This window comes from Lycorma delicatula, chromosome 4 (assembly GCF_047948215.1).
Source record: "Lycorma delicatula isolate Av1 chromosome 4, ASM4794821v1, whole genome shotgun sequence".
Lineage (NCBI taxonomy): Eukaryota > Metazoa > Arthropoda > Insecta > Hemiptera > Fulgoridae > Lycorma > Lycorma delicatula.
In genome coordinates this window covers 181,169,413-181,193,171 of record NC_134458.1, presented here as the reverse complement: position 1 = coordinate 181,193,171, position 23,759 = coordinate 181,169,413, and the positions used below count along the sequence as shown (strand labels likewise).

Genomic DNA, 23,759 nt, shown 5'->3' with positions numbered 1-23,759 from the left:
GGATCATTAGCAGTACATTGTATGCCCGATTTACCTCGTAGAATTAATTACAAATGATGGAAGTTAAAAGAACTATATTAAAAGAAGGATACCACATAATTTAAAAATATTTTTATAGATATAAATTTTATCTATTAAACATAAATTTATGGATTAGACAGCCAAATATAATTAACTAAAAAAAGGTAAAGATTAGAAATTTGTTAAAAATGGTGTTAAAAAGGACTGTTCAAAATCGGGATGAACAAGAGTAATACAAAAAGTGATAGAAATTTGGCAAAACAGTAAATTATCACCGGTTCGATTAATTTATCGATTTATTTATAGTAAGCAACAGATTTTGGCTAACGGAAACATTTCCTGAAGGTGCACAGTCAGGGGTTTTTGTGCAACATTGAAAACAATCGTAAGTATAACGGAAATAGTTAATAACGATGATGTACATGACCACGAATGTGTCAGACAAGATAGATAAGAATATGATTTCATAAAAGAAAATTACAAACGAAAAGCGACAGAACGTATTTATGAACGGCTGCAGAGAATAATTAGGCGGGTTATTTTGAAATGAATACCGACAATTACTTGGTTTAATAATTAACTATAATTAATTAATAATTACGCTGTAATAATTAAACTATAATTATATTAATAATTAACTATAAATTACATTAGGATTCATTGAAATTCGCATATTTTTAATTTTATGGGAAGTTCATAGGTTGTTTTTACAGAGGTGCAGGTTTTTCAACGGAAATGCTTTGTTATATATAAAACTAATTTTTTTTTTTTAATAGACTGTTGCAAAAAGTGATTTCAGTGAATAAATTAAAAGCCTCTCAAATACATTAATTTTTCTATAAACAAAGTAGATTTATTCCAAATCTAAAAAAAAATGTGCTTTTCAATTCAAATTTTTTGGGTTTTATAACATTTTTTTCGAAATTACTTAAGATAACAGTTCTAGGACTCATTTTTTTTGGAAACGGTTTTTATGTAACATTGTACTTAAAACCACTAATTTTGTTCAATAATTTTGTATCCATGAGTGTTTAGTGTATCATGACTTGAACGGAAAACCTCTTTTGTATGAAACCGATTCCTTATTATGTTTATTATCAAAAAAATATAAAATATATTTACATGAAAAGTTTAACAGTTTGGAAATAATTATTTCGTGTATATTAACTACAACGAAAAAACAGTAAGTACGCAAGAAAAATATTTATCTATTAAAAATTTTAACGTATCCTTAACCCCCAACATATTTATGCGAACTTCTTTCTAAGATATTAAGTTATAAGCGCGTGCACTCACACACACACGCGCGCGAGCTAACATGCACTAGCACATTTATACGTAATGTTTTTGCTGAATCTCGACATTTCATATGTTTGATGATTCAGAAATATTTATATATATAACCTAGTCCTCGATTAGGTTATTTTTAGCACAACAGTAATAATTTATTATTAGTGTAGTTAGTAAAGTAAAATATTCTGTTCGAAATTATTTTTATTCCTCCAAATATTTTACTAATAAACATTTTCAGCGATAAAATACAGTTTTCTTAAACGAGGTGTTGAACCCCATTTGGAATTTTAGTCATCCTATCCTTTTCAAAGAAAAGTTGTTCAAAAAACGTTTAGTCTATTTTTAAGCGTTATAATTATTTGATAACTACAACACAAGCCTATTAATTACGAAAAATTACGAACCTTTGGTTAAAAAAAGATTTGTCTCAAAAAGGAGGTCAGAGATCAGTATTTATAAAAAAATATTTATTACTAACTTCATGGTTTAAATTTCTATCCTATTAATTTATTTAGATAAATTAAATCCTGAAAAAGTAATCAGCAAAACAAAATTATTTTCCCTAAAAGAGAGAGAGAGAGAGAGAGAGAGAGAGAGTGAGAGGAAAAGAGAGCGCGTTATCTTCCTCAGAATCCCTTTTTATAATTAACACATAGTCAAACCATATCACACAAAGTAAATTGACATTAAAAAAAAAATCCAAATTGAGATTCATCAAGAATTACATACTAATGCTAAATAGAACTTCTGAGGGTAGAGAGTAAAACATACCACAAGATAGTTTTGGAGAACTGTACTTCAGAAGCATAATAAAAAAAAATAACAAAAATATTCACAAAAATTGCAAAAAACAAGCATCAGTAACGGGAATCACAAAAATGGCAAATTGACGAAATGTTTAGAAAAGAAAAAATAAACCAAATAAAGAAAAAAAGAACAAATAAAAAAAGAGAAAAAACTTTAAAAAATGAATGTGAAAACAGAAACAGAGATAAAGGGAATGAAGAATTAATTAAAGCACAACACTCTGAGAGTCTAATTACCCTATAGAGTTATTAAGGTCCAAAACACATAGCGACTACATGCTATATGTTCTGGATGTTAGAAGATTTTCTAACATCCTCACCGTTGTCCAGAAGGTTTACGGCCGAGTGGTTAACATGGTGATTTAGCTGAAGTTCATATTAAATAATTTTCTTACTTTTTGTATAAACAGAAAATAATGTATATTGGATAACCAATTCTTTAATGTCTTTTTCTCATAATAGTTTTTTTATTTTCAACAATTAAATAATAAAGTTTTTGAATATGTACTTTTTTTCTTGGTTTGCTTTTACTTGAATTACTATCATTATTTTTATTCTAAGATATATCAAGGTTATTTAATTATATAATTAACATTTAACTTAGTTTAGGTTTTAAATTTTAAATTTATTACCCCAAAGTTTTGGATTGCTGATAGCACAATCTCGATCTTTTTCCGTTTTTTGTGCTGGACCTCTTCCTACTTCCATCCTATTCATGCTTTTGCTCTCACTTTTCCTTCTTTAATTTTCTTTCCTTTCGTTTCTTCTTTCCACTCCTGCCAAGTGGACACCTGCTGCAGTTTAAACATAATATGCTATTTTTTCCCACGATTAAAATTTTCAAACGTATTTATTTCCAGTATTTACTAAATAGCCTCGTTTTTATTATTTTTTAATCATTAAATGAACCAGTTAAGGTTTTTACTGGTTTTATATTTATTCTACACTAACGTTTTTTAAAATATATATTAGTTTTATTTTTATTTGAATTCCTAAGAGAATTTAAGTTTAAAAAAATAACTTATGAATACAAATTAATACTATATATGAGTAATCATAATAGTATTATATTATTTTAATTTCATAGATTTGTTATTTTTCTATTTTATTTTCCTAATGGGTACGTTTTAAGACTTTTTTTCAACTAGTGAACCCTCGTCACTGATCAGTAACCTCCCTCACGGCCCAATGAGATAAGGATGATATATATTACGTGTAAATGAGGTGTAGTCTTGTACATACTTCAGCTGACCATTTCCGAGACAGGTGATAGATTGAATCCAACCACCGAATTTCACCGGTATCATTGTCCAGTGTTTAAATCAGTATAAAAGTAACTAAATTTTACTAGGATTTGAACCACAGAACATTCGACTTCGAAAATAAGCTATTAAACTACTAATTTACGACGACGAGTTAACCGCTAGAACAGCCCGGTGGGCTAATTTGATAAATAATAATTAAAAAAAAAACAGTTTTTAATTGATTCCAAACGTTCTAAAACTATCTTACGAAGAAAACCCATACCTGTGTCTATGAAAATGTATGTACTCATTTATGGTTACAGTTATTTTAAACTAATTTTAATAATTATTTTTATTAATAGATTTTATTAATAAGGATTTTTGAGGGCGTTTACCAAACATCTATCTAAGTCATATCTATAAAATGGCGAATGTTTTACATTGTTATTTAACCTGCCTAATTTTCCTACCTTTACATCTGATCTACCAGAAGCCCAGTCCTGTATAGGGGAAAAAATGTAAAAATAATCGCGGTTCAACTTTATGACCGGCTGAAAATTTTTTGCGAATTCAGAACAACTATCCTTGTGGTTCCAAGGATGACTATTAATTGTCAGACAGATGAAAATATAATTTGCTTTAGTCGGTTACGTTAGGACTTGCAATCAGGGAGAGCAGTAATTGTTTCGCTTTGGGTAAGAAAGCGATTAGAATTTTTTTTTTAAATCCAAAAAGATTTGTCCTACCCGGGGAACTTTGTAGAACGTTGGCTTTTCCTAACGCCACCATAAACCAGACTTTAGTTTCTACGTCAAGCAGTAGCTAACTTCAGGCCGGGACAGTGATCTGACCGGTTCAGATGGGATTCTCATCTGCAGAGTGGTTCTACTTCACGTTATAATTAGACTAGAGGCGACTTCACCGAGATAGAACTCTGCTGGCTATACCCAAAGCCTGCTGTGGAATCCAGAACGATTTACTCTCCGATAATCTTGGTGGAATTTTGATTAACAGCCGGTGGGTCAACAACACTGAATTTTGTTCCGTAACTCAAAGAAACATGTTAGTTGCCTGCGGAGGCTACCATGGTGATTGCTTTTGTTGTATTTGTCGGGTTTTGTGTTAGAAGAAGGAATACTCGTAGCTGATCATGAAGATATAATATAGCTTAAGTGAGTGGAATTGGTTTGATAAGATTTTTTACAGGAGTAGCTGGAGGCTCATTCGGCGTTCGTTTATTGTTGATTACATAGGGAGAACTGCTTTGAATTAAGATTGTAAAACTGACTTAGGGCTGATGATTCAAATTTACATTTGTTTATTAAAAATAGAAAGAAAGTGAAATATGATATAATTTATTTTCTATTGTATTAAAAAAGAGATTATTTTCATATTTTGCGAGTATTTTAGAAATTACAGTATTAGAAAGCCGATACAAATTTGTGGTTTATTTTCATATTTCTCTCAGGCTATTTAAATAATAAATGAAAATGGCTATAAATTTGTTTCCCAGAATTATTCGTAGAGAAGAACAATATAATTTACCTCAGGGGATTTTGGAAATAGCCAATTCTATTATGTAGGTTCGATATCCACGTTAATACAGAAGATATTTTGTAAACACATCTACCGTTGACTTATTAAGTAGATTAATTTTCTTCTTTTTTTTTCATTATCTACAGTTGTATTGTTATTTTATTATCGGCATAAACATTCATAAGCAACTTGTTTATGTTATTTCATTTCTTTCAATTAACATTATCATGAATTTATTATTTTAAAATATCGTCATAATAAATTCATTAAAATTATTAAATGAAAACTTATTTAAACTACATTTAATAAAGAAAATTTATTCATTTATTTTTCAAATAAAATTTTGCGAACGTATTTTTAGTAGTTGGAAAATAATCGATCGAGCTTATGTTATACGAATGTGTATGTCTGCAGGTGCATTTGCATTCGTTTATGTGTTTAACTATATTCGTGTATTTTAACTGGCGTAAATTGTTTTTATACTTTGTAACAACGTCCTGAAAAACCATTTCATTTCAGTTTACCATTTAAAACTAAACAAGCTGAATCAAATTAAGTTAACGTTTATTTAAAACACGTATAACACAATTTTAACTGTTAATATTTTGTTACTCTTTGTTGAAATATTGCGGTTTTTGGTTTAAAAAATAATCAAAGTAACGATGTTGGTTTAAAATTAATTGAAAGGTTTATTAAAATAAGTTCCAAAAATATTATTTTTTATTTACCAGTTTAGAATAAATTGCAGTTCAGTATTTTGTTTTAGTTTTTAATTTTTGCGTTTAAGTAGACTGACAGTTTTTATATGAGATGTAACTTATCTATTTATTACAGAAACAAGATGACGCCTAATTAAATTTTCTCGATATTGGATGAGTTTTTTAGCGTATGACAAATTTCCAAGCTTGATCGGGATATTCGAAACCAGAACCTTCCGGATGAAAGGCAAAGGTCAAAAGAACGATATTTATTTACTCGTATATTGGATTAGAAAAGTAATTGTAGAATGTCCCCATTTTTAACCGAGGCTGTTGACTGTAGAAAATGGATATGCTTTTGCAAGGTAAGAACTTACCTTTTATGTCAAAAAATATCACGGAGAGATAAAAATCAGAATTCTATTTTAATTAATATTCATACTTTTTAAAAATATTGTTAAAATAATTTTATTGCCTTAAAAACAAAAAAATAATTGCAACGCGTTTCATCTCAACAGTAAAAGATTTAACGTAAATCCAAATATAAAATGTTACTTAGAGATTTATGAAAACAACTATTTATGTTATAAAAAAAATATTTTTGTTTTAAACTGTGATACTGTTAAATCTTTATCAGAAACGAATGAAATTTCCTTTTTAATACTTGATGATAAACGAAATATAAAATAGTTAATAATTGTCTGTAACAAATCATAAATAGTTAAAAAAATAATATTTAGTCAGTTTTTATTTTAAATAATTTTATTTTAACACGTTAATAATAATATTCTTACAGTAAGATCGATCCTAAAAAATGTATAATTCACATTTAATGATGTTAGGTAAAGAATGGATTAATTTTTGCCACAAAAATGAAGCTCCACTGTTCGCAAGCTTTAAAATTGAAATAAAGGAGATCCTCGATCATGTTCAGCAAGAAAGTGAGGCACAAGAGCTGAAATTAAATATCGGAAAAAAGTTATGATCGTAGACGAAGCCAACGTCTTCAGTCAATGATACGCTGTGTGATTTCGAAAAGATGGACCGTTTTGTATATTTAAGATTCACATTAGATAGAATCGGTGGTCGTCGGCCGAAATACTAAGAAGTACCTTGGCGAAGGAGGCGCTTACAAAATTGGCAGCTAATTGGAAGGGTAAGGCAATCACGAGGAATACAAAACTGAGACTGCTTCAGGTATAAGTTTTCCCAGTATTCAAGTACGGCGTTGAGAACTGGACCATCAAGGTCCAAGACCGGAGGAGAATTAATGTAATCGAAATGTGGGCCTACAGTCTTCTGTAGGCCCACATTTCTGGTGGCCTGGTGGCCATTCTGGTAACCTGGAGGGGGCTTATGTTCCACGACGCATGGATGGAAAAGAAGACAAACAACTAGATTATAAACGAGCTGGGTATACAGAGGAAGTTGTTCGTGATATGCTTCCAGACTATCCTCCGCTTTTTCGGTCATATAGTCTGTAGACCCGGCAAATATTATGAGATGCAAGATGTTAGGGAAAAACTGAAAGTAGCAGATCACGCGGAAGACCGCCGAAAAGATGCTGGCCAAATAGCGACTGGAGGAACCTTAGGCACATTGATTCACATGGCAGAGGACCGTGAGCTATGGCGGGAAATTGTCAGCTGGATATGAATTGAGTTACCAGTTCTCAGACATGAGAGGAAGAATCACTGATGATGATGATTACAAATGTTATATGAGGTATCTGTCAAGAAAATTGGATCCAAATGTTTTTACAACAAATTTTGATTTCTTTTTACGAAATAGTTTTTTTTTATTTGCCCCGCCCCCCAGAACCGGAGACGCACTCAAACAGAAACTCAGCTCTGAGGGGTGCCATTGCCTCAAACCACCTTGGTAATAACTCTGGCACTGGCTATGCCGTTCCCAAGACCTCACCAAGGCAGCCGGAATTCGGTCTGTTCTTGTCGTGCCTCAATTAAGGAGATCCCTGAGGGGATCCTTCCGCTTAGCTTTCAAGCGGAAGGCTTCTAACGTCCTCCGTGCCTCAGCATCCATAACCACGGACCGGTAACTGTCGCTGGCAAGTGCGGTTGGATTCTACTACGCTCCGTATTTTGTTGTTATTACTGAGGTTATCAATTATAATTTTTGTTGGTTTATTAGTTGTTTTTCGTCGTTTTGTTATGATTGGTTAATTGCAAGTTGGTTTTTTTTTGTATTTTTACGTTAATTTAGTCGTATACTGGCCGGATAGCCATTTTGGCTATTTAGATTACCGTGTCGTTTTTGTTTTAATTGTTTATTGTTTGTTTCGTACTTTTAGGCGCTCATTTCTGCCTTTTTATTTTTGATTTTAAGTCGCCTCCGCTATGGAGTTCAGCGATGACAGTGATGATTTCAGCGGATATGAAAGAGATTTACCATCCTTGTCGGCAGCCTGGTCGAGGGACGGTCGGCGGGGAAGTCCTCAGAGCGGAGGTTGAGGCTCTCTCCTCCGGCTGTAGAAGAGCAAAAGAAGCCACGAGCCGAGGAAGTCGAGAAGTCCGACCGGGTGCTAGGTGGCTTGGCCCGGACGGAGGACGTGGAGGAGTTGGATCTTCTGATTAGTGGTGATCGGCGAGCAACCTTTCTATACCAGATGGATGCTTTACATCGTCAATTCAAGGCCTTGGAATTTCAGGTGGGCCGTAATCCCGACTGGGGCTCCTCGCGAAGAGGATGAGTGTACTTTGCGATGTTTGGCAGGTACGATGACGCGATGTTTGGCTACGACGACGAGTGTGACCAAGTGTATATCTACAAAGACGGCATCTATAGCTACATTGACCCCAGGGTTGTTGACGTCTGCGGCCACCCATACGGAAGTTAGTGAAAAGGCCGGAAGTTCGGAAGGCACTTGACGGTGGTGTAGATGATGGATATCTTCCCCGTCTAGTCCTCCAGCGGTGGCCAAAGGACGCGTTCACGTGAACCGAAGTGATTGTGGATGTTGGTGGCCTGGAGGGGGCTAGCATGGATGATTGATCTGTCTCAGGTTTGGAGTATTGGAGTCACTCGCATTCGCTGGAAGAGATGCCTTGGGTGGGGCCGATGCTTCGTTGGGGCCCACTGCAGGTGGGTCACGTGGTGGTGGGTAGCATCCGTGCTATGGACCTGAATAGTGAATCCATAAGGTCCGCGGGGATGCTTATGTGGATTCCTCCGAAGGCGAGAAAAGGCTGATCTCTGCTCTGATGGAATCAGTCAAGTTAATCCTGGCTGAGGATCCCAAAGTTTGCTTTTGTGGGCGTTTGGGAAGATGGGGCTTTACTTTCACCGGGTGGCCGAATATTTGGCGCAGAAATGTTCGAGTAAGCTCCAGATTATTATGGACAGGTCGTCGCTGGTTGCTGATGGTAGTCGGGCTCCGGAGAGAAAATTTATAAGGCCCCCAACTGCGACGGTGGTTGTTAAGGCGGCGGGTAGGTCATATGCGGACCTTCTCCGCACAGTTAAGGAAATTGTGGCACCGGGTGAGGCGGACATCCTTTCAGAACGTAGGGGCCAGAGAGCGGACTTTCATATAAGAGTCCACGATACGGGTGACGCTGATGCCAATCTTCGGCAGCAGATAATTGATAAAGTTGAAGGTACGATAATGACGGCAAGTAGGGCCGTACGGCGAGTCCATTTGTTGATAAAGGAGTCGGCACCCTTTCCAATGAGGAGAAATTGGTAAATGACATGCGGAAGATCGCTGGGGACTCTGTAACGATCGATGTCCTCTCCCTGAGGTCGTCATACGGAGAAACGAAGGTGGCAGTTCCGCCACCGTCGTCTTTCCCGAAGGTTGGGTGAATTTGCATCGGTTGGGTGTCCTGTCGAGTGTCGAAGAGGTCCGTCGAAGAGCGATGTTACCGGTGTTGGGGAGTAGGGCACCGGGCTGGGTCCTGCAGCGGTCCCGACAAAAGGGGTCATTGCTTTAATTGTGGGGCTGAGGTGCATATTCGGAAAGACTGTCAAACTGAGGCTAAATACTCCTTACGTAAAGTTTGAGAGCAACACTTGGGAGCCGTGGCTGTAGGATCAGTAGCAAGAAATGAGATCCGTCCGCCTTTGTTTTTGGGAACAACCTAGGGTTGGAACAGCCTCGTACAGGAGGTATGGGACGCTCAGGTGTCCTACTTTTGATGATTGGACGGGGACGCCCTTTGGAACTTCATGACGGGGTGTAAAATAATACAATAGTCCCGGTGGGGATCCCTTTGGGGTTCCCCATTAGAGGCGTGATGTCAAGACCGGAGTCCCGGTGGGGGAACTACCTTGGGTCCCCTCATTAGACACATGGAGAGTGACCGAGAACCCCGGCTACCTAGGGGGGAACGATAGTTCCTGCCGAAGTAGTTTGAAGCGATGACACCCCCTGGAGCTGTGTACAAGCCTAGTTGCGGATCCGGCTCCAGGGGGAAATAAACAAAGGGGAACGATAAAAAATCCCGTAGGTATTAATCAAATAAACTCTAGTAAATATATAATAACAATTAACGAACAAAAACAATCAACGTAACATAACTGAACAACGAAAATAATATCAAAAAACCACAGTTATAGTAACGAAACGCGGAACGTAGAACCTAGCTGCATCCGACAAGATTTCCGTAACCTCCGCGAAATAGAGTTTCGAAAAACGTCATTTCGTCAAGAGCGTTAACTGAAACCTAATGTTTTTACTACGAATTTTGGTTTTTTTCTTAATTATACTTTTAAATTGTATCATTTTTAAGGTAAAAAGTTTGTGATCAAGAAAATCAAATTGAACCAAGAATGTTTTGATATTTTTGTACTATTTTATTGTAAATATTTGAATAATTAAGTGATTAATATTTTAAAATCCCCGGCTAATTCGAAATAAAAATTTGTCAAAGGAGAAGTTACGAACTCCTTTGCCAAAATTTTTAAAACCACTCTAAAAAAATATTTACTATGGCTTCATATTTTGACAAACTAGAATATATAAAAAAGGAATAAAATGGTATTTGATGTCAAATTAATTTACTTTCGCTTAGTTTATTTTTGAAACTCGACAAATCCATTATATGATTACACATTCATTGCTATCTCGTAGAATGAGAAATTTACATTTAAATTATAGCTGTAATTTTACAAAAATTTTAGTAAAACTATTGCACCAAAGTTTCAATTTTATTTTAAAGACTTTTTATTATTTTGATTAATTAAACTTGGTTTTTTCTTTTCTGTTACCTACGTACTTATCAAATATTACGTGTGTATTTAATATACACACAGTAAAAGATTTTTTAATAATGGAATTCTTTTGCTGTATGTAAATAATTAAAGGATTAAATCTCTTATACTTCTGATGATGTCATTCATTAAAGGGGAGTGGTGGTAAAATTGAACAGTCATGAAGAAAAGCAGTTCTAAAACTATCTATATGTTGAATTTTTGGGAATAAATGTGTAATAGTTTTCCAGACAATAGTAAAATTATGAAAAATATTATTTTACGCGATAAAATAATTAACCGTTTACATGCATTGTTTTACAAGCAATAATCACATTTCTTGGAGTTTGGAACAGAAATCATTTTTTTAGTTTCTCGTAAGTGGACATTGAATTTTTGCGCACTTTAGATATGCAAAGGTCGTTAATTTTATAAAATTTAAGGTATTTGTGTTTAATTTAGCAGGGATTATTTCTTTTCACCTGCAACTAGACCGAGAAATACATTAGTTGCTTCATCTTTTTATCTCTGAGTTATTAGTTCAACTGGGTTCTTTAATTTTTATGAAATCCGGTTTGGAGTTAATATAGTTTTTTATTTCAATTTCCCGTTTTCTGTTTAGTTTCATATATTCAGCTCATGGACTTCAGTGAACTTTTTACCTTTCAAAAGGTATACTTTTGAACTAAACGTACTGCGGTAGTTTTGGGATTGACGGAAGATAATTCATTACATAGCACGTGCGTGTATACCACTGTTAAATTACTCGCGTTGTTCCTACTACGTATTAATGAAATTTACTAAACTGAAAATACTTTTAACCTTTTAACTGAACAATATAACCGATCTTTTATTTCTTGAAGATGCCTTAAAAAGTAAAATTCTGATATATTCATATACATTAAAAAATAGTTATTTATTTTTTAATTAATTTAGTTCCATCAATTTTCTTCGTATCAAATTATTTTCAAATTTTACCTTTAAGTTTTGTTTGTTTATTGTAATTTAACAGAGTATATTTACATTAAATCTAAAAAAGCAAGATTCGACTCAATTTTTTTTTTCAACAATTATTTTATGAAACTACTGCAGATACAGTCCTGGGTCCATTTATAAACACTTCCAAGAAAAACTGCATATAAAATTGCTAATTGATCAATAATCTGTGTTTGTATGGCATTATTTGACATTCAGAACAGGAATCAGCCGTAATATTTTTCTGGCTATAAGTCAAAATCAAAGCAATTCCAATTCTATGTTTATATGATTGTATTCATTAATTTGATAGAAGGAATACGCGTATTAAGAGTTGCAGAAATTTCCGGAAACATTCTCTCTCTGTGTGTGTGTGTGTGTGTGTGTGTGTGTGTGTGTGTGTGTGTGTGTGTGTGTGTGTGTGTGTGTGTGTGTGTATGTGTTCTGTTTATATTTATTTATGAAATTTTCTTTTTTGACTCGGTCAGTACAAATTAAGATTTTTATTTTGATTTCTAATGAGAAATATATTTCATAATAAGATATTTAACGACACTACGAAGTGATAACGTACAAAATTTTGTATACTGGCTGTATTTTCTTTTTCATTAAGTGTAAGACAATATTTACTGATCACACCATCTCATTCTTGAAAACACTAACCTTTATTAACCTTCAATTTATAATTTAAGAAATTTTAGGAATTGTTCTAGACTCCATTTCTACAGACCAATATTGTTTTAGATAAATAATATGGAAATATTATTTTAATTATTATATATTTATTAATATTCAGTTCAGTTTTACAAGCGTACAAACTATTTCTTCTCTACTACTACTTCTTCTCAAAACGATAGTAATCCAACACTAATTTCAATAATTTCCTTTCTGTATTCAGCTATAGATTTTGGACAACCATTTAGAATTACATTTTATTTGTAATCGATATACACAACTAAAATAACCTTATTAAAATTAAAAAAATCTGATGTGGCCATCACATGACTTCCTTGTACGCCTATTAAATTACATATACGCATTTTTTTAAAAATAATAAGTACATAAAATTTTATTTCATTAATAACGTTTGATATTTTTTCATATTATTATTTTTTTTTTTATTGAATTATTATTTATTGTAATCAGAGGTTAATAATTATTAATTCAGTTTTTTTTTTGGATTTCGGGCTTTTCTGGATACTTTTGTCCAGTCGATTGCAGTCAAAAGGGAAACACCTCCCCTTTCGTTTGCATCTAGTTGTGTACCACAGATAGATGTTACAACAGTGCTAAATCCAAAATTCCAACATCCTACGGCTAATCGTTTTCGAGTTATGCGAAATTCATACGTACGTACGTACCTACGTATAGACGTCACGCCGAAACTAGTGAAAATGGATATTTCCGTTGAAATCTGTAAACCGAATTTTTTCGCAATCACAATACTTCCTTTATTTCGTACAAGGAAGTAAAAAAGTCCTTCTTCCATGCATTTTAAACGCTGAAATATATTCACAAATTCCATTTAGTACCACACTTCTTTTTTTTTTATTAACGACTATTGATACATTTAAACTGTTTTTCTTTTCAATTTTTAATAACATGGAGAAATGGAACCCTTAATATCACTTACTAAGAGTTCGTTGTAAGTTTAAGTGAAATTATTTGTGCATATTTATATTTAGATGATTAACTCTCAATATAAACGTGTGAAAATATGATGTAAAATAACTGTAGGGGATGAATAATGCCAAAATTGACTGGGATTAGAGCCCAGAGTAATCCAGATGAAAGACGAAAAGCTCCTCCACGGTGTTCGGTGAAGTAGTATTTATTTAAATATTTAAATTTAAAAAAAAAATGCATTAAAAATTTCATGAAAATATTGTAAATTCTTTTAAAAGGATTAAATGAATAAAATTTATGTAAACAATTTTATAAAATACCACGGCATTATAATATTGATGCTTCATCTGCTGAAATAAACCTGTATTACTTGCACATTAATTGAAATGTAAACCAAATATTGACTCAATGGAGCACGATGTGTTGAATTTAGCTCTGTTACAAAGTTGTTTAATATAGTTTCAACAGAAACGTAAGTGGTCCCTTAGCATTCCTTCTATGCATTCGGAATTGTATGTCAACTTTATATAACTTAAATTATTCAGCCTACATAATTATTTAAATCACAGTGCTTGATATACTTTGACTTCAGGTGTTTATGGCATGTATATAAAAGAATAAAAAAAGGAACAGATAGTTTTAAAAAATACGTATTAAGTAAAAATAAATATAAATGTTTTTTTTTTTTTAAACCGGTAAAGGTATTCATTTTCCTGAGATAAGCGTGGAGTTAAAAGTTTAACCTTTCTCTTTAACTGAATAAATGGACTTAAAAGTAAATCTATGGATTTACAAAAAAAAAATGTTATAAACAAAAAAAAAAAGTAAAACAAACATAAAAATGTTATAAACACCTCATATTATAAGAATGCACCACTAAATATTTGCCCCACATTCCTAAAAAATATTTATCAGTTACACCTTTCTTTTCTTTTCTTTTTCCTGTTTAGCCTCCGGTAACCGTTCAGATAATATTTCAGAGGATGAATGAGGATGATATGTATGAATGTAAATGAAGTGTAGTCTTGTACATTCTCAGTTCGATCATTTCTGAGATGTGTGGTTAATTGAAACCCAACCACCAAAGAACACCGATATCCACGATCTAGTATTCAAGTCCGCGTAAAAATAACTGGCTTTACCAGGACTTGAACGCTGGAACTCTCGACTTCCAAATCAGCTGATTTGGGAAGACGCGTTCACCACTAGACCAACCCGGTGGGTTTATCAGTTACACCTGCGATGATTAAGTGCCTCATAAAGGAAAAAAAAGTTAATAAAAAAACAAAAGATTTGAAGGCGATAGGTTGAAAAATAAATATTAGAAATTGAGGGATGTTCCGTTTTTTGAGTGGGAGTTTATTATCCTGTTGTTCCCCGCAAACTGTTGCAAACTGTTTCTACATTGTTAATGACTTTTTTATGGAAACCATTTGATAAAATTTAAGGTGACATGTAGGTTTCCTAAAAATGTTATAAAATTTCATAGAACACCTCTTTTTTTTCTTTACTTTTTTTCTTAAGGGAGTAGGAATATATTAGTACTTAACCCTATAATAAGGATTTTAAATTGTTATCCCGTAACGATGAATTATATTTATTACTTATAAATAAATAAGCTAAAACAGCTGTGTCGAAAGTCGAAAGTTTTAAAAAATTAATTAAGAAAATAAAATCATCCGCGTCCCCAAAAATAATTACTTTTTGGAAAGCGGGTTATTTATGATGTAAAAAAAATATTTTTCCGTAATATTATTTTGTATGATATTATATTTTCATAAGTTAAAAAGAATAGTAAAATATTTGTTAATTTTAACCCCTTTCGAGGTACAGTACATCTTGTTATTTCATGGCAGAAGAACTACGTGCGGAGAAGTATTATATTTATTTTTATTATTATTATATTGGAAAGAGAAATAAATTTATGTTAAAGTTGGAGAATAAAGTCATTTTGGTATAAAAGAGCTATAAGAAAATCCCTAGCACAGTGAGAAAACACCTGTCATTCAATTATTGGAAATCTCATAGTTACACATCACAGGCATATTTGATATTGACGTCTCAATTGTGTATACCTAACTGAAAAATAAATTTTAATTACTTTTCCCAAAAACATAAAATTTATTTTAGCTGTGATTCCTGTAAAGAATAACGAACACAAATGTTTTTTCTACAAATTTTCCAAGAAAATTTTAAATAGTTAGATATACCTTGAAGTTTTACTGTAATAAGAAAAATGCGCTATATATATATATATTTTTTTTTTTTTATGAAACAGCGGGCATCAACAGCTTGATCATTATCCCGGTGGAAATTGGTAGTGCATGAAAAGAAGATCCCGGTCATACCTGACCGGGATTCGAAACCGGGATCTTCGCAAATGCTGAGACGATACCTGCTCAGCCATGGAGGTCGGCAACTATTGCCGACGGAAGTTGCTCTATATTATTTTAGTGCAAGTAGAGTATTTGAAGTGATGATTTTATAATAAGTTTTCAAAATTAATGTGTTATTTGAAATTGTAATATAAAGAGTAATTCTATTCCGCGATGTCACATCTTTCTCTGCGCAAATAAGAGATAGAGTGGGTTGATGAGGTTTAATATTGTCTATGAATCCTGAAGTGGTATGAAATCTATGCAGTGCACATAGAATGGTTTACTATTACAGGTATAAATTATAACACTTGCAGTATATATTATTATTATTTTTTTAATAATATTCCAAATATAATTTTATTTATAAATAAAGATTTACGTAATTTAAACTTGATAACATTTGTTTGAAATGTTATTTATTAGTTATTATTATTAAAAAATATTACTTTTAGTTACCTTTTTTATCTAATTTTATAGTTCAAATGGTTTCTCTTTTATAAACTACTGTTTATACAACGATTATTCGTGAATGATTAATTTGCATAAAACAGTTCAACTGGCAAATTAATTTAATCATATATCAATGTAGGCTGGTGTGCTCATATTGGTTTTTTTTTTAATCTATCCAAACAGAAAATTATTCTAGAATGCTATAATTGTAAGTAGTAGAGGTAGTAAATAAGATGATAATTTTTGCATTAACACGTTCGCTGCAGCGGATAAAATAGGGAACTTAACCATCTTACTGTACGGGAAACTATGATGCCGTATGGTTATTATCTAGTGTGCGTTACAGCGCATATTGGCCCGTCCTCAGGTTTTGTACTAAGTATGTAGTTTTTATACGGATTTACTCTATATGCTCAACTGTTTGTCCTTGGATTTTTATTCGGAATACATCTGTGCCGTACCGCATATCATGTAGTTTTTTAATCTCTTTTTGACAATTTTATTTCCTTTTCAAGCATTTTTATCACAAGTTCTTCAATAAATTATTCATTAAAACATTTATGATATTACTTAATCTTATAAGTGTTGGTTTTTATTAAAAAAAATAATTATATTACGTCACCTGCTTTATTACTCATTGTTTTGATTTGTCATCTTATTATTCCTAATTGAAATACATGTTGAAATATTTTTCTGTATAAAAACATCTATTCATTCAAATGTCTATTTTAATAATATAAACACTGGACGAAACATAAAATTCATTTCCAGATAATTGAGTCTGAATCGCTTCATAAAAATGTTTATATCTTGCTTATGAGCATCATCCAGATTATTAAATAATTAATAATTGATTTATATTTGACTTGATTCATTATTTTTGTCAACGTAATATTTCATGATGTTGTCAGTGTGAAAAAAGCTTTTTTAAATTCATAGATATGGAATGTTATTTTATCATTTATATAGTCTAAAATTCTTAATTTTATTTTTCGTCTTTATTAAATTAATACTTTAAATTAATTATATACCATTATATATTAATTTTTTTTTTTTTTAAATTTGTCATTTTAAATGATGCAGACACGGAACAATCCACAAAAATTACCCCTAATAATTATTACAAATAGACGATAAATATGAGTATGTATAAAAGAACTGTTTCAACTAGAGTTAGTTCACATGTTTTCTCAGAGACATCGTAGACTATAAAATCATTTAAAAAAATATTTTTAGTTAATTAATACATCATTCTTTACGTCGGAAATATTAGATTATAAATGGTAAGAGAATTATTTCTTCTATCATTCGTAAATGTATGATATGCTTTTGTTTTAATGCAAAAAGCCAGGTACAACGGCTTGATCGGTTACCATCTTCCAGAGTTATTCCTTCTCGACCATCCTCTACTAGAAGATCGGACTATATTTAGTAGAAACTTCTGGATAGGAAAATTCTGCAGTTTCTGAAAAGTATCCCCCACATTATTTATTCAGGCAGTTGTTCTTCACAACCAAGAATGCCTCGGCTTAGCAAATTTCCCGCATTTTCAGCAAGAACGTATAACGGTCTAAATATGGTTTCCAGTTGCATAACTGGATGTGTAAAAGAAATGATGAAGGTTAAGGAAACGAGGGAATACAGCGTTAAATAACGATTTATCCCTACATAAGCTGTCTTAGAAAACAAAAAATTCCTTCCAAAAGGCAGCTTTAAGATCCCTTCCAAGAAGTGAACGCTATCCCGTCTAATCCCCTTAGAAGAATTTTATCATTTTTACTCAGGACAGAAGCAGAATATTAACGAAAAGTAATCTTGGATGGAGGGCTTTAAATAAGTTTTTCTTAAGAAATTAAATCAGCAGACTCAGAACCTATGAGAACACCCATCCTTATTCATCTAGAAATTATTCGACAAGTTAACGTACCAAATTAAATAATCCACCCAGCTATCTAGTAAAAGTACTTTTAGCATGGTGGGGGTAGTAATTCCTAGTGTTCTACCATGAGGGCAATTCCTGTTACGGCTGCTGCTCTCCACCTTGTTCTATCCTTATCTAACCTATTTGTTTCAGCACATTTTCCCTTTTTCATAATCTCATGCATTATTTGAGATTTCATCTGTCCTCTTCCTTTCCTTCCATTCACCAAGCCTTCTATCGCCTCCACTAATGAACACCTTCTTCTCATACAATGTCTACCCCGTTCCTTTTCCTATATTCAATCACATTTAGCATTTTCCTCTTCTCTCCAATTCTTCTTAATACTTCATTTGTTACATGGTCTTGCCATCTGAATGACTAATACGAAATCTGAACGACTTGAAATACGACTAATGTTTATCATTCTGCGCCATACCCAAATATACAAAAAAAAAAATAATAATATAGCTTGAAAGTGGTAGCAAATATTTTTAAATATAATATATTATTAATATTAAGCAGAAAAGAATGGTAAATCAAATAAACCCATCTAAACCACTGAGACCAATAAAAACTTGTGATTTACCAATTTATTTTGTGGTTAAGAAAGGCATAATTTCGTGAAAGGACCAAAAATCAACGTGTACCATCACTTTAACTAAAATGGTATATTTTTAATTTCTAACAAATTGTCATACAAATTGTTGAGTTAATCTTACAGAGAAAAGTATTATACAATATTCGTGTGATCAAATTTTGATTTTTTATCTAACCATAAATAAGAATTATTTTAGAATTTATAAAATACTTTATTTTGAAAAACACAAATAGCTTTGATTTTTCGTTTCAACAGTTAGTAGTACGAAACAAGGCTTCAAATTGAGGTAAAGATTTGCGTATGATAGAATTAATAATAAAAGATTTTTATCAAACTGAATTTTTTAAAAATTCAAACTGAAATAAAAAAGATTAACTTTTCAAGCATAAAAATTGTTATATTCATGGTATAATGAAGTAAGAAAAAATTGAATTTATTAAGACATATTTTTGTTTTTATAGTGAAAGATAAGTTAAAATTTCCGGCGATGCTTATGTCGAAATAGGAAAATATATACTACAAGTGCGATTCATACCAGTTAATAGTTTTCCTCACTCTGTATTTGATTTTCTTGTAATATATTTTTTTCATATCATAATTAATATCTAGTAGTATTATATTAAAATTTTACGGTATATGAAAAAGTGTGCAAATTGTTCTGTGTATGCATATTTAAAAAATTTTAAAAACCCATTTTTATAACTTTTTGAAGTTACTTACTAAACAATAAACAGTAATTTTGTTTATTGTGTTTTAAACTATAAAGAAAAAAAATTGAACATTTTTTTGATAATTTCAGTTAAGCTGAAGTTTATATTTATGTTAGGAAGTAATGTGAATTTTTTTCTTCAATATTAAGTAAACAACATTAAGATAGGTGTATGTAATTCTAGAAATACTCGGTTATTTATAAGCTAAGTCCTAAGTTTAAAGTAAATATTGCGCAGCAACAACCTGTTGCATGTTTCATACAAGTAACACGCTTTAGCCTATATAAATTCAGAGACAATCGGTTTTAACAAAATATTAAAATATTTTATAAAATTACAGCGTAAATAGTCTACGTGTAAGCTTAAAATTCAATAAAGTATATTATTATAGGTTTAACTAAATTGAAAAAAGGACGACGGAATCATACATCTACGCGTACATACATTGTTTTTAGATATTTTTATAGATTTTTCAACCTTTATTATTTACAAGCTTGAATTTTTAAAGTTAATTCCCCTAAATTTGGTTTTATGGAAATGGGAACTGTTTTAAAACATTATTTTGGTATATACTGTCATACTAAACTACTTCTAGGCACTACAGGCCAATATGACCCTTGGTCTTGCGAACATAGATCAGCCATCTACTCGATCCTCTGCCCGTGTCTTCCAATTAAAAACGCCAAGCGTCCTCAAGCCATTAATTTCAACATTATTTTCAATATATAATGTAATAATCCCTCGAAATTAAAAAAAATATCCCCACTCTGCCGACATGAAGTGGTAATCCTTTTTCATTCATTTTTAAAAGTTCCGGGTTCGAATCTCTGTTAGAATTGGCTATTTTCGAAACAGTAATAATTTCCTTTTTTATAGTGAAAAAATTGAGCCGAATAGTTATAACTGGTGAGAAGTTACAGTTATTGGAGAAATAATAAATTATTTTTATCTGAATTAGGCAAGTTAAAATGGGAGTAATTTTCAGCCTTTAATCGTAAAAAAAAGGGAAGTAAATTTAAACAAATATTTTACAGTTACGGGTTAATAAATCACTGTCTTTGTCTTTTATCCCAGATTTTTCATAAAGTACAGTTCTAGGAGGTATTTTTTCAGTTTTTCAGGTCAGATTTCATATAAAACTACTAAATTTACCCCTTAATTTGAGTACGAAGAATTATAGTGTGTCTTAATTTTACTGAAAGCGCAGAAATCGGGGCAAAATCTTTCATCGGTCAACATTCACTTACGAAGCGTTTCCGAACCTATGTTTATAAACTTTCTTCTTTATTTTCACTAGTAAAACATCTCGTGAAAATTTTCTCGTAAATCACTATATATATTTATATGTGTCGAAATAAAAAAGAAACTAATTTATTTAATTTTAATTATCATGAAATTAATTTTATTTTAATGAAGTGTAATTTTCTTTTAGTTTTTATGTACATACCTAAACCAATTACTATTTTGCATTTATTTAGCGTAGTATTTTTGTGCAAAATTTTAAAAAGCTTCTATTTAGCCGGATAAAAAATTCTGTTTTTAAACAAATTAAACCGCATAAAAGGTTTTAAATATTTTATTTCTGGTTTGTTTAGTTTTCACTTTCTAAACGATTTATTACACTTTAATATAGTTTGTCATTCTACTTAAATTTATAAGTATATTAATACACTCATTTTACGTTTGCTATTATGTAAAATACATAAATCACATAATTTATGTTATTTAAAAATATTAAAGAAAGATTTGATGTTGACGTTAAAGTAAATTCAATTCATAGTTTTGTAAAATATTTTATTATTTTGTTATAGTTATTAAACAAAAGACATAAATTTTATCATAACTTATAAATTGTAATTATAACAGACTGCACATTTATGGAGTCTTATGTTAGTTTTTGACTAATAACTGCTATTATGTTTAAATTAATTTAACGTTTATTTAAGTTAATATAGTATAAGTAATATTTATTTATTTCTCTAAACGAAAATAAACAATTTAAAAAAAAATCTATTATATTTTTATCAAAATTTTAATGAATAAAAAAAAATTGATGGAGGCTGTTATTAAAGTAGAAAATATGGCACGAGTAAGTTATTATGCGTTAAGGAGAGCAGTCAATTATTTGAATTCTGATTGGATGTCAGACACACTGTCATCCGTTAGAGACATTCCGTTTCTATTCAAATGTCACCAGTTTCCTAATTGCAATTTATATTTCTTTCTTTACAAACTATGTTAAATGTATTTTATAACGATAGTAACGTCTACAAATCGTCCTGGTTCTAAAAGTATTACGTTTGTGAATATGTACATGAATAAAAAAATGTATTTTATAAAGTTATATATGGTATTCTAAAAAAATTAGAAACGTGATTTTTAATTTGAAATCGTATTACTATAGAATAGGCTATAAACTCATTATTTATATAAGCAGCAGGTTTTATTAAGTCGTCACTCTAATGTTTCCTAAGACCTAATCCTAAGATTAATTGAAACCCAAAAACAAAATAAGATTTAACACTGAAATTCAAATAAATAATAACTGTAGTTTTAATTCTACTCCGACTTCTACTCCGCAGAATTTTCATTTTCTGTGTAACGGTATACGAGTAGTATTTTTAACTCCTAAAATGAAAATCCACTAACTGCCTGATAAATACAAGTACTAACTGAGAAAAAGCTGAAAAACAGTTATATAACTTTTTTCCTACCTTTTTTAGGTCTTAATATTAAATTAAACTGCTTTAATTAAATGATATTTTCTCCGATTAAGAATGTTCAATTAGAGAAAGTTTTAATAAAAAAATTACTCCTCAGAAATAACGATTATTTTTAAACAGTTAAAACATTTATTTTTTAATTCTTAAAGTTTCGTAACAAATTAAATTTTAATTTTGAATTTTTTCACATTTCAGAGCACACAAATTCAAAATGTTTTCCCTATTCCCCCAACTACTCGGAACAAAGATCTAACGGTAAAATTTTCTGATATATTGGTATAGTCCTACATATTTTTATGAACGTACATATTTTTAATTAGAATATTTATATTAAGCCTAATTGGCTTAATATAAATTTGTTATAAGCCAATGGCTAATTAGCTTATATAACATGCATGCAAGTATACATAAGTATTCATAAGCTTTATGAATAAGTACACATTTTTTATATTTATTTTTATATTTTTGTAATCTAGCAATCGTAAAACTTTGAGAAAAAAAATTTTGATCGGTGACTTTCCGTATTTTATCATAGTCGGAAATTAAAATGGAAATGTTTGTATTAAAGTATTAACAATCAAGTAAGCTTTTAAAAAAGTAGGTAATTCATATGTAAAAATTCTACGACATTAATTAAAATTTTCTTTTTTTTACCAACTTTTCGTAAAAAGTACGATATTACTATCGGTCGGATTGTAGTGAAGGGGGGGAGAGGAAATGAATTTTCTTTACCGTTTGAGGTATGAGGAATCCGAAAATAACATTCACTTAAATTCGGATTTCCTTATTTATATATATATTGTATGTGGACCAGTATAACGGATTCCTTACAATTAAAAAAAAGTATGAGAAAATAATAATGAAAAAAAATCCTGAAGGAACTAAATAGGATCCTTTTTTCAAGCTAACATGTCCGTTTAACAATCTGTTCGTTGTAGTACTGGCAATGACATCTCCAATAGCTGTTGTTGGACGAGAAAAGTTACCGGACCGGAATGTGGAAAATTGTAAGTACACGGACGATGAAATTATTGCGCTTCAACAGTTAAAGAATGAGGCGGATACTGGTTCTGCTGGCCGGGGGATATAAATACTACCAGGACTAGCGATAACAGTTAGAAGTTAATCGGGTAGTGCTGTGTGGCCGTGTTTTTTCGAGATTGTGTGTCGGCGTTATCAGAAAGCCTGTAGTGACGACTGAATAGTACGTCACTAGCATTCCAGTATGGACACTGGTTGAATGCAGGAAGTTGTGTGAGTTATTGGTAAATAGTAGTGAAAATTATAATAATATTCCATTCACTCGTAAAGTTTAGGGTAGTTCCATTGCAAACAGTAAAAGTAATAATATTTGCACAGAATTGGATTGTATGAACTTCAGGCTTTTCTAATCTTATCTTCTTGTTAATGCAATTAACGTATTAATATTAGCGGCCGTTACATGTTTTTTGTAAATTAGATTATATTCTGGTATTTATAATATAAATTTATGGAAATTGGTTGAGTTGTTCTTCAGTTACTTTCGAATTAAGATCGAAAAAATTGAGGCGATGTTGACTGTGCAATGGT

At 31.3% G+C, this 23,759-nt stretch overlaps 1 protein-coding gene across 7 annotated transcripts in view; it reads right to left on the bottom strand.

Annotated features, from left to right (window-relative positions):
* Positions 1 to 23,759, bottom strand: part of LOC142324123 (cell adhesion molecule 1-like) — a 508,688-nt gene that overhangs the window by 297,564 nt on the left and 187,365 nt on the right. The window contains exon 1 of one of the 7 annotated variants that reach the window (XM_075364798.1): positions 2,753 to 2,869. The exons of the other annotated variants lie outside the window; for them this stretch is intronic. The gene's annotated coding sequence lies outside the window, so the exon portion shown is untranslated. Of the gene's footprint in view, positions 1 to 2,752; positions 2,870 to 23,759 lie in introns of those variants that run through there. 7 annotated transcript variants of the gene reach the window in all.